Source organism: Canis lupus, chromosome X (assembly GCF_048164855.1).
Source record: "Canis lupus baileyi chromosome X, mCanLup2.hap1, whole genome shotgun sequence".
NCBI lineage: Eukaryota > Metazoa > Chordata > Mammalia > Carnivora > Canidae > Canis > Canis lupus.
In genome coordinates, this window is record NC_132876.1 from 93,574,514 (window position 1) to 93,586,732 (window position 12,219).

The window sequence follows — 12,219 nt, forward strand, 5'->3', positions numbered from 1 at the left end:
GCCAGGCAGGACAATAAACCAAATCCATCCACATTCCACATTTTTCTAAATGGATTACTAAATGCATATTACTAATCACATCATTTTGTGTATGCAAAACAAACCAAGAGAGAGAGAATCAAGATGTTGTTATCCACTGCTAATTACAGATTAGAGGATTAAGTTGGAAAGAATCTCACTGCAGGGAAATGGTAAAGGAAAAACAACAAATAAAGAAGCCTAATATTGTTACTATTCAACAGAGACAACAAATAAAGAAAACAAAGTTTAAGCCTTTCTTCAAAGGATTGTAGAAGCAATTTGATGGATTTTTACAATCCAATTAGCTCGTCTTTTTTGTTGTTTGTGTTGTTTTAAACAATCAAAAGTTCAAACTCTACCATCAGTACATTTCTAAAACAAAAGAACTCAGGGAATGGAGAATCCCCCCGGCACAGACAGAAAAGGGGCTCACTAATTTCATAGCAATGGGTTCCCTACCATGGAATTCCCCATTTCGGTCCCAGTTGTGCCACCTTCTGCAGACTATCCTCTCTTCCCTGTAATATTATCAGCTTTATACCCACACCATCTAGGCAGGTGCACTTTCCCAATATGACTTTGAAACCTTATTGGTCATGCTAAATTAATCTTAGCCTACAAAGTAGAATACATGTTCTTGTGCCTCAGAAATGTATTTGTTCAGTTTTAGGTGTTTCGAGAAATAAATTATATCACTGCATAATGCAACATAACAATTCCATGCCTCGTTGTTCGTTATACTGATTGAACTTGTCTGCTAAGAGAGAGGTTTTGAAAGTTAACAGCTTCAAAGCTCCAAACCCAGTAAATTGATATTATCTATCAAGCAAACACGATGTGGCCTAGAGAAGTGACAAGAAAAAATGTGTGCCTTTCATTGAAAATAAAGAGCATTTAAATTTCTGTGAGTCTCCATTACTAAGGAATAAAATGATTCTTCTTTTAATTTAAACTAATAGTTTTGAGTGGGATAGCAGAAAATAAAATTTTCTTACCATTTTTTTAAAAATTTTCTTACCATTTTTGAAATTATATTGGCACACCTCGTGATTTACTTGATCCATGTCCTATAATGTATAATGTAGCTAGCCTGTCTAAAACTTCCACTATTCTTCAGACAATATGGAAATACAACTAATCATGAATATTTACAAAAATGGGAGTAATATTTCTTTAGATAAGTTACGATGAGTTCAGTTTTGTGGGAAAAGAAGAACCTAAAAGCTAATGTGATGCTATTTTGTCTGCTAATGCACATAAATCTGCCCCTAATAAAAGCCAGAGGTTTACTGCAAAATGCCATTGCAGGGATCCCTGGGTGGTGCAGCAGTTTAGTGCCTGCCTTTGGCCCAGGGCACGATCCTGGAGACCAGGGATCGAATCCCACGTCGGGCTCCCAGTGCATGGAGCCTGCTTCTCCCTCTGCCTATGTCTCTGCCTCTCTCTCTCTGTGACTATCATAAATAAATAAAAATTAAAAAAAAATTTATAAAAAAAAATGCCATTGCAGAGACGAGTTGATTGTGATGTAAATAAAACAATTTTATCTCGTAGGGGAAGCAAATGTAATTGAAATCTTTACATCATTTCCACATTTTAAGTACTCATTTATCCTTTTTTTCCAAATTAAATATTTTGCCATTTCTATAGTGTTGTAACTTTGGAATCTAAATATAGTGATAAAAGAGCAACTTGGATTTAATTTTTAGAATTGACAAGTCGTTCAATCATTTATTCTAAAACTCATCATGGAACATCTTGTAGATGCCACAGGGAGTTCGAACTGTAAGACATTCGTAACTAGAGCCCTAAAGGAGGTTACAGCTTAGCAGTTTTGTGTTTGCAGTATTTATTTTTCCAAATCCAACAGTCACCTCAATCTCCCTTGACTAGCAGCTGCCTCCATATTAAAGCTGTGACCTGTGGCTGTGGCACAGAATTTTCCCTTTGAGAGGAGACCTCACAGGGTCAGGGGAGAACCTGCCAGTGCTGCCAGCATCTCTGCCGCCAGAAACAGTGACAGAGAAGCTCAACCCGGGCAACTTGGAATCCAAATACCATAGTTTGTGCTTTATTTTCTTTTTTAGGTTGATTTGCATATCAGGAGGAGTTGCTAATCTAAGAACAACCCAAATTCCTCTTATCTTCCTTCATTCCATCTCCTTCATGCCAGCTATGTAATGACTTCTTCCCAGAGGACTCTGCAGCATGGCTTGCTGGAGTAAGAACATGCTTCAGAGGTGAGAAGATATTACTGTTTCCTGTTTGTGCTACTTTGGACATTTTATGTAGCATTCTGTTTGTTTTTTTCCAGTTGTAAGAGGTGCAACTGACATAAAATAAACTATTTGGGTTTAAAACAGTTTGGGAAGCGTTGATACATTTGTGTGTGTATCTGTAAAAGCACATCACAGTCCAGATGATGAACAAATCAATAACCTCAAATATGCTTCCGAATAATGCCCCTCTGTTACTTAGCATTCTAAACCCCGTATTTTTCATTTGTAAAACCAGCGTGAACATATCAACCTCATAATGTTTTAGTAAAAATGTACAAAATTCAAAAGAGCACACTACGTAGCAAGGCTTGTGCTAGATCCTTACCCCCACTGTGCATTTAGTGAATATCCATGCGTAATTGGGTTCTGACTGACTGTACCATTTTATGCTTCTCCTTCTTCTCCTTCTCTTCCCTCTGATAAGTCAAATTTTTTCTCATGCTTACAACCAGAAATAATAGATTCCTATGTAAGCTCCACATGGGTTTATCAAACTAGCTGTGGAGGAGAGAACTGGGCATTTTGAACTATCCAGGGAGTGTATGGTAACTACAGACACAATCCCTAGTCCTGGCTGACCACTAACCAAAAGTCTGTATGTGAACATGGAAGGGAAGAGTATATCAAGGGCATTGATGTTACTACCTGAAGAGAGTGTGTGATCTTTCATCAATAGCTGACACCAGGGGGTGGAGATTCACAAAATTGTGTCAACAAGGAAACCACTACCGGAATGAACAGGGTGATTCAGAGGGACTCTTAATTCCCAGGAAAAAGCTGTGCTTGCTTGAGTCCACATGGAATCAGTGTATAGTTCTGCAGACATTTAAATGAAAATGGTTGAGACATAACACTTCTTTGAGAATAGACTGTTTTCATGTACCTGTATAGGAAAAACAAGGGAAGAAATGGAAGGGGAGCAGAATCTGCCACCCTAAAATACCCATCTTTGGTATAAAGATTATTTTAGGCTGATTATTTTTAAGAAACAGCAGACATGCCAAAAGGTCTGAAAACCTAGTAGAAGTTACACTTTTGTAAGAGAAATGTCTCTACACAAGAGAAACTTGAAATTATAAGGGTATTTCCCTCTCTGTACCAGGAAGAGAAGGACCATTCCAAATCTAGAAACTCCCATCAATGGAGAAGGCATGGACCTAAATTGGTATGACAACCTTACCCTTGATTACTGTACTTTTCCTGAAAGCCTGCAATAATAGACTCCCCACCCCCTACATATTCTTTTGTCTTTAGCCAGAGATGGCATTTAAGGTGGTGGCTTGGGCTATTTCAGGGAGTTACTTAGTTTTCCTGGGTCTCTTCCATGCATATAGGAGGTATTAAACTTCTATTTTTTCCCCTGTTAATCTGTCTTTTTATGTGTGTGTGTGTGTGGGGGGGGGAGGGTCTCAGCCAAGAACCTAGAAGAATAGAGGGGAAATTGTTTTTCCTCCCCCCAAAATACCTTAAGGAACCCAATTGCTTGTGAGAAAAGGAATGGATGGAATTATTTCATATTTTAAAAGAACTCAGAAGGAAGTCCAGGCCTGACTGTAACCATTTTCTAATTTAAAAACTGACATTTAGTTGGTTAGGTTGTTTTGAATTGAATCTTGCTAAGTTTTCCGTTAAAATTCACATGTTTAAAATAATGTTCAAGTAATATATGATTCAAAGTCATATAAGTTTGTCCAAGTGGAATTTGGGAAATTTATTTTAAAAGCACACTATGTCATTAAATGATCCATACCCCAACACACGCAGGCCTATAAAATATGTCAATTCATTGTTTCCCAGCTTGGGATCTCACATTTCTAGCATAGCCCATTTTTTATTGTGTTTTCTAAAATAGTATCTTGAGGAACATTGGAGATGGTAGATTTGGAACTATTTTCTGAAGTTTTGAAAATAGATGAAATGGATTAGATTCAATCATAATAGACAACCATTTTGGGGCACCTGGGTGTCTCAGTTGGTTGAACATCTGCTTTCCTTAGGTCATGATCCCAGGGTCATGGGATGGAGCGGCACGTTGGGCTCCCTGCTCAGTGGGGAGTCTGCTACTCCCCCTTCCCCCGTTCCTCCTCCATCGCATGGTCTCTTTCTCAAATAGATAAAATCTTAAAAAAAAAAAAAAGAAAAGAAAAAACAGCCAATTGCTAGGTCAAAATCATTCAAGTATAATGATTTTTTTGGTATTTTTTTTATTGGAGTTCAATTTGCCAACATATAGCATAACACCCAGTGCTCATCCTGTCCAGTGCCCCCCTCAGTGCCCATCACCCAGTCACCCCATCCCCCCCGCCCACCTCCCTTTCCACCACCCCTTGTTTGTTTCCCAGAGTTAGGAGTCTCTCATGTTCTGTCACCCTCACTGATTCAAATATAATGATTTTTATGGTTCGTCCTGAATACTTGGGATTCTCTAAGAGAATCTCAGGACAGAGTCTACTTCTAGAAGGGTACATTTTGTTTTTTTGTAAAGCATATCTGTTGACAAACGAAAACAACAGAAAGAGGCTGATAAATACAGAAAATAAATAGGTGATTGCCAGAGGGGAGATGGGTAGGGTGATGGGCAAAACAGGTGAAGGGGATTAAGAAGTACAAATTTACAGTTATAAAATATATAAATCACTGAGATGAAAGTACAGCACAGGAAATATAGTTAATAATACTATAATAACTTTGGTGACAGATGGTGACTACATTTATTGTGGTGAGTATTGAGTAATGCATGAAATTGTTGAATCATTATGTTTTAACATGTGAAACTAATGTAACCTGGTATGTTAATTATATGTCTATAAAAATACTAATGCAAAAATCGTTATCAAATTACTATGAAACAGAATTTACTACCATATTAAAAGGAATATACACTGTGACTGATTAATATTTCTAGAACGCAAAATCATTCCATGTATAAAAATTCAATGTAATATAGGTTAAAGGAAAAAACCCCACATAATCATCTCAACACATGCAGAAAAAAGCATTTGCCAAAACTCAATACCATTTCATGATAAACACATTCAAAAAAGAGATTAAAAAATTTCTTTGAAATGATAAAGACTTTGTATTAAAAAACCCAGAGCTAAAATACTCTATGGTGAAAGACAGGAAGATTCCCCCTAAGATTAAGCACAAAATATGAATGTCAGCTTTTGCCACTTGTATCCAACATATAATTGGAAGTTCTAGCCATCAGCAAAAAAGGCAAGAAGTAAAAGACATCTAAATTCTAAAGGATAAAGTAAAATTATCTCTCTTTACAGATGACATGATCTTATATGTAGAAAATCTTAGATATGCCACAAAAAACCATTAGAACTAGTAAACAAATTCTGAACACAAAATCAACAAACAAAAATTAGTTGTGTTTCTCTATACCAATAACAAACAATTTGAAAAGGAAATTAAGAAAAAAAATTCCATTTAAAATATCACCAAAAGGAATGGAATACTTAGGAATAAACTTAATCAGAGAGGTTAAAGATTTATATACTGAAAAGTACTAAATATTGCTGAAAGAAATTGAAGAAGACTTAAATAAATGGAAAGACATTCTATGCCCATGGATTAAAAAATGTATACTGTTGAGATGACAACAGTACCCAAAGAGATCTAAGGATTCAGTGGTATCCTTACTGATACCCCCTGATTTTTTTTTCAAAAAAAAAAAAAACCCATTCTAAAATATATATATAATCTCAAAGGAACATGAATAGCCAAAACAATGTTGAAAAGAAAAAATTTGAAGAATTTAGCCTTCCTAATTTCAAAACTTAAAAAAAAGCTACAGTAATCAAAACAATATGGTACCATTAGTGAGCCCTCTTGCTTCACTGTAGACCCTGACAGTTATTTCTTACCACAGTTTCTTGAGGTGTTGACAATGACTGGAACATTCCAATCACCAGACCAGAAAAGTCCTGATAACAATGGAATGCCTAGAAGGTCCCACCCCACATGTCACCTTCCCAGCCCATGATCACTGCTGAACACAACTGACCCCCCATTCATGATCATACACTCTCTACCTGCTCTTTTGCATGTTCTCCCCTGAACCCCTGCCTATAAAATACTAGGTGTCCATCTTAAAGGTGGAGAGGTCAGTTGTTAAGGCTTGAGCCACCACTTTCCCTATCTGCCAGCACCCAAAATAAATTTCTCCCTTTCTTTCTTCCAAATTCTTACCTCTTGAGTTATTGGCTTCTCTTGTGATGAGTTCATCTGAGTTTGTTGGGCAACAATGTTGGCAAGCCCAGCCAAGACCCATGCTTTCAATTTGTCCAGCCTTCTCAGGATTTCCCTGGATGGAGGAGTTGGCCACAGCAGTTCCAGGGCTTGCTGGTTCATTCCTGAGTTTGCAGCCATAATACATTGTTCGGTAACAGTACTGGCAAAAAGACAGATATATCAATGGAATAGAAAACCCAGAAATAAACCTTCTCATATATGGTCTGATAATTTTTGACAAGGCTGCTAAGACCATTAAATAGGGGAAAGACAGTCTTTTAATAAAATGGTGTGAGGAAACTGGATATTGACATGCAAAAAAAAAAAAAAGTGGGACTCTTACATCATATACACGAATGAACTCAAAATGGGTCAAAGACCTAAATGTAACAGCTAGAACTGTAAAACTCTTAGAAGAAAGTGGGAGAAAACTTCATGATTCAGGATTTGGTATAGATTTGCTTGGGTATGACATTCAAAGCACAGCTTTAGAAAAAGGAAGAGATAATTTGGACTCAGGCAAAATGAACAACTATTATTGTATAGCAAAGGATAGTATCAAGAGAGTGAAGTCATAAAATGGGATAAAATATTTGCAAATCTTATATCTGATGAGAAATTAATATCTAGTATATATAAAGAATTCTTAGAACTCAAAAGCAAAAAAACCTACCTAAATTAAAGCTTGATGAAAGATTTAAATGGACATTTCTCCAAAGAAAATACACAAAGGCCCACATTGCACATGAAAAGATGCTCAACCAGTATCCATAGTCGGGGTGTCTGGGTGTTTCAGTTGGTTATGCACCTACCTTTGGTTCAGATCGTGATCCCAGAGTCTTGGGATCGAGCCCCTCATCAGGTTGCCTGCTCAATGGGGAGTCTGCTTCTCCCTCTCCCTCTGTCCCTCCTCCCTGCTTGTGCTCTGTCTCTCTTAAATAAATTTTAAAAAATCCGTAGTCATCAGGGAAATGCAAATCTAAACCACAATGAGATACTACTTCACATCCATTAGAATGGCTACTATACAAAAAAAAAAAAAAAAAAAGGAGAACTTCAAATGTTGGTGAGATTATAGAGGAATTAGAACCCTTGTGCATTGCTGGTGGGAATGTAAAATAATGCAACCACCATAGAAAACAATTTGGCAGCTCCTCAAGGTAAAATAAAAACTTCTATTTTAAACATTTTTTATGATTTTCTTGAAAAACAGTTAAAAATAATAATAGCAACAGTGTATTTGACTATGTATGCAAATATACACACGTACCATCATGTAAGCTTACGTATAAGTGAAGTGAAATGACTTCCGTTATACAAGGAACTGGAGGGAGGAATTAAGAACATTTCGTTTTTCTTCCCATCCTGCAAGGTGGCAGGTAAGAAATTTGGTTAAGTCAAATACCAAGGAGATACCTGAAGCCAAGAAGGCTGATACTGGTGGCAAAATTAAGAAGGGTAATCCTAAGGCTAAAATGCCAAGAAGCAGCAGCCCCATAGCAGCCAAAACCCTGTCCTAGTCAGAGAAATTGGCAGGTATTCCCAATTGGCTATATATTTTAGAAAGGCTATATACAAGAGGAAATAATCAGCAGCCAAATCCAGGATTGAAAAGAAAAAGTAGAAAGTTCTTGCTACTGTCAGGAAACCAGTTGGTGGTGACAAGATCAATGGAAACTGAGTGATTAAACCATAAAACGCCTAGGTTTTATCCTACTGAAGATGTATCTTGAAAACTGTTAAGTCACAGTAAAAAAATGTTCAGTTAGCATGTGAGAAAACTGGAAATGGCATCACTCCTGGCACCATTCTGATCATCCTCACTGGGAGCCACAGAGGCAAGAGAGTGGTTTTCCTGAAGCAGTTTGACAGTGGCTTGCTACCTGTAAAATGGCCTCTAATCCCCAATAGAGTTCTTCCACACAGAACAGAACACAAATTTGTCATTGCGACCTCCACCAAAATTGTATCAGGGGTGTGAAAATCCCCAAACATTTCACTGATGCTAACTGCAAGAAGAAGAAATTGTAAACCCAGACACCAGGAAAGTGAGATCTCCGACACAAAGAGAAATAAGAGATTACAGAGCAGTGTAAGGTTGACAGAAATCTGTGGACTCACAAATTCTGCCAAAAATCAAAGCTGTTCCTCAGCTCCAGGGATACCTCTGCTCTGTGTTTTCTCTCACAGATGGAGTTTACCCTCACAAACGGTATTCTAAATTTCTTACAAAGAGCCTAATTAAATAATTGATCCATTATTAAAAAAGAATATTTTTTTCTTTTTAAAGATTTATTTATTTTATTTTATTTTATTTTTTTTTAAAGATTTTATTTATTTATTCACGATAGTCACAGAGAGAGAGAGAGAGGCAGAGACACAGGCAGAGGGAGAAGCAGGCTCCATGCAGGGAGCCCGACGTGGGATTCGATCCCGGGTCTCCAGGATCGCGCCCTGGGCCAAAGGCAGGCGCCAAACCCCTGCGCCACCCAGGGATCCCCAAGATTTATTTATTTTAGAGAAAAAGAGCATGCACATGCATGCATGGCAGGGAGAGGCAGAGGGAAAGAATCCCAAGCAGACTCCCCACTGAACATGGAGCCCAATGTGGTGCTTGAGATCATAACCTAAGCAGAAATCAAGAGTTGATGCTTAACTAGTTAGCCACCCAGGCACCCCAAGAATATTTTTTTTGTAAGGTACTTGTACTTCATGTGAAGCAGTGTAGTGTTATTTGAATATATACCTGTATTGATCGTAAATATATAGTACAAACTCTAGGGCAACCACTAAAGACAGTAAAAAAGTAAATCTACATATTAAGAAAGAAGAATCACATAAAATGCTGAATTAAAATCACAAAAGGCACACAAAAATGGAAGACAAAAATAAGAAACCAACAAATAGAAACCGTAACAGACATGATAGATATTAATCCAACTATATGCCAATTAAGACAGAGACTGTCAGAGTGGCTCAGAAAATAAGACCTAGCTGTACATTGTCTATAAGAAAACCACGTTAGGGGCACCTGGGTGGCTCAGTTGGGTAAGCATCTGCCTTCAGCTCAGATCATGATCCAGGGGTCTTAGAATTGAGTTTCACATCAGGCTCCCTGTTCCATGGGGAACCTGCTTGTCCCTCTGCCTCTGCCCTCTGCCTTTTAAATAAATAAATAAATAATATCTTTTTTTTTTTTTTTTTAAAGAAAACCACTTTAAATGTTAAGACACATGTAGATTAAAAGTAAAGTGATGGAAAAAACAATCCAGTTAAAAAATGATCAGAAGACTTGAATGGACATTTTTCCAAAGAAGATGTACAAATGGTCAACAAGTATATGAAAAGATGCTCAACATCACTAATCAAATAGTGAAAATATGAACCAAAACCACAATGAAATATCACCTCAAACCTGTTAGAATGGCTGTCAACAAAAATAAAAGAAGTAACAAGTGTTGACAGGAATGTGGAGGAAGAGCACCATTGAGCCCTCTTGGTGGAAATGTAAATTGAGGCAGCCACCATGGAAAAGATTATGGAGGTTCCTCAAAAAATTAAAATTAGAACTACCATATTCTAGCAATTCCACTTCTGAGTATTTATCTGAAGATACGAAAACACTAATTTGAAAAGATCAAAGCACCCACACATTCATTGCAACATTACTTACAGTAGCCAAGATATGGAAACAACCAAGAGTGGGTGAATGGATAAAGCATATGTGGTATGTTTGTAGTTGTGTGTGTGTGTGTGTGTGTGTTTGTGTAATGGAATATTATTTAGCCATTAAAAGAGAATGAAATCTTGCAATTTTCTTTTTTTTCTTTCTTTTTTTTTTTTTTATTTATGATAGTCACAGAGAGAGAAAGAGAGAGGCAGAGACACAGGCAGAGGGAGAAGCAGGCTCCATGCACCGGAAGCCCGACGTGGGACTCGATCCCGGGTCTCCAGGATTGCGCCCTGGGCCAAAGGCAGGCGCCAAACCCCTGCGCCACCCAGGGATCCCTAAATCTTGCAATTTTCAAAGACATGGATGATCTAGGGAGTATAATGCTAAGTGAAATAAATCAGTCAGAGAAAGACAAATACCACATGATTTCACAATCTGCCAAAATTCATGATTGTTAGAAAAAACTTGGATACCAAGTAACTTTTTTTACTCTTAGGAAAGCATCCTACATAAATTGAAAGGAACACAAATTTATTACAGCCTCACCACGTAAAGCAGGTAGATAGTTCTTGAATATTAATGATAAGAGAGTTCTATTTATCTATAGTGATTTTCTCCTATTAGCAGTAGAACTTATGTGGTAAATACTCCTTTTATGTGGTGTTCTCTATTATTAGAAAAGCTCCTGGTTCATCAACTCTTCTATGAGGACAGAAGCTGGGATCAAAATTTTACTATATAGCAGATTTCAGAACTTGAAATGCCAATGGAATTAGTTTAGCCTGCAGTATTATATGCCACCATTTCAGTGCAGGGGAGACATTTTCAAGATGGATACTTGATTGGTAACAGTATGATTCCTCAAGTTAATGTCTCAGGCAAGGGATTAATAAGCCTATTGGCAACAACTGCCTTTTTTGTACACCAGGCAAGCATAATAGCTTAAACAAATGCCATTTGAATGTTTTGGATCTCCTGTTTGTTTTGGAATGGCATAATCCTCTTTGACTTTAGAAAGAATCTTTCATTTGTTTCCTCTGTCACTGATCATAGCCATCATGCCTTCCAGCTCAAAAAGACATATGGCATCATGGGCTATGAAATCCATTGTGAAATAGAGTAATGCCAAGTAAGGAGGCTTAAAAAACAATTGTAAAAAGTTTACCCTCCTCTGCTCCTCTCTTTGCATGATCTGAGTATCTCTTTTACCAGCTTAGCTTAATTGTTCAACCAGTGTCCTTTGGGTGAAAGTACTATTTTGTAGATGGCCCTGTGGGAATGAATTCATGTTCAAAGAGGGGCTAATAAAGAGACTAGAATACAGCAGGGGCTCAATAAATATTTGCTGAATGAATTGTTTTTCAAATGCAAGACTCTTCTAGGCAAATTATAGTTTGGATTTAGTGTTGAGTTCAAGATCATAAAGAAAAATTCTGGGGCACCTGGGTGGCTCAGTCGGTTAAGCATCTGCTTTTGGCTCAGGTCATGATTCCGAGGTCCTGAGATAGAGCCTTGCATGGGACTCTCTGCTCAGCGGGGAGCCTGCTTCATCCTCTCCCTCTGCCCCATTCCCCACTTGTGCTCACTCTCTATCTCAAATAAATAAATAAAATTAAAAAAAAAATTCTATGAGGCTGTGACCCAAGGCAGAGAGATATCACTAAACTGGGGCAGGATATAGAGCAGGAAGTATGTGAACACTGAGGACTATGAGCATCTAGTAGAATTAAGCTTCAAAAAAATGGAGTGACCTTGACTGATATCCTCCTTAAAGACAACCAGTGCCAAGAACAGTGCATGGCAACCTACAAGGTGTTAAGTATTTATAGTAACAGAGAATTAAGTCAAAATTCACTCATATAAAAATTTTGTTTGAGGGCACCTGGGTGGCTTAGTTGGTTAAGTGTCTGCCTTCAGCTCAGGTCATGATTCTAGGATCCTGGGATCAAGTCCCACATCGGGCTCCCTGCTCTGCAGGGAGAATGCTTCTCCCTCTCCCTTTGC

The 12,219-nt window shown here is 37.7% G+C and overlaps 1 pseudogene; it reads left to right on the forward strand.

The window, feature by feature from the left end:
- The first annotated feature begins 2,229 nt into the window (after positions 1-2,229).
- Positions 2,230-8,791, forward strand: LOC140628547 (large ribosomal subunit protein eL6-like; annotated as a pseudogene).
- The last annotated feature ends 3,428 nt before the right edge of the window (positions 8,792-12,219 follow it).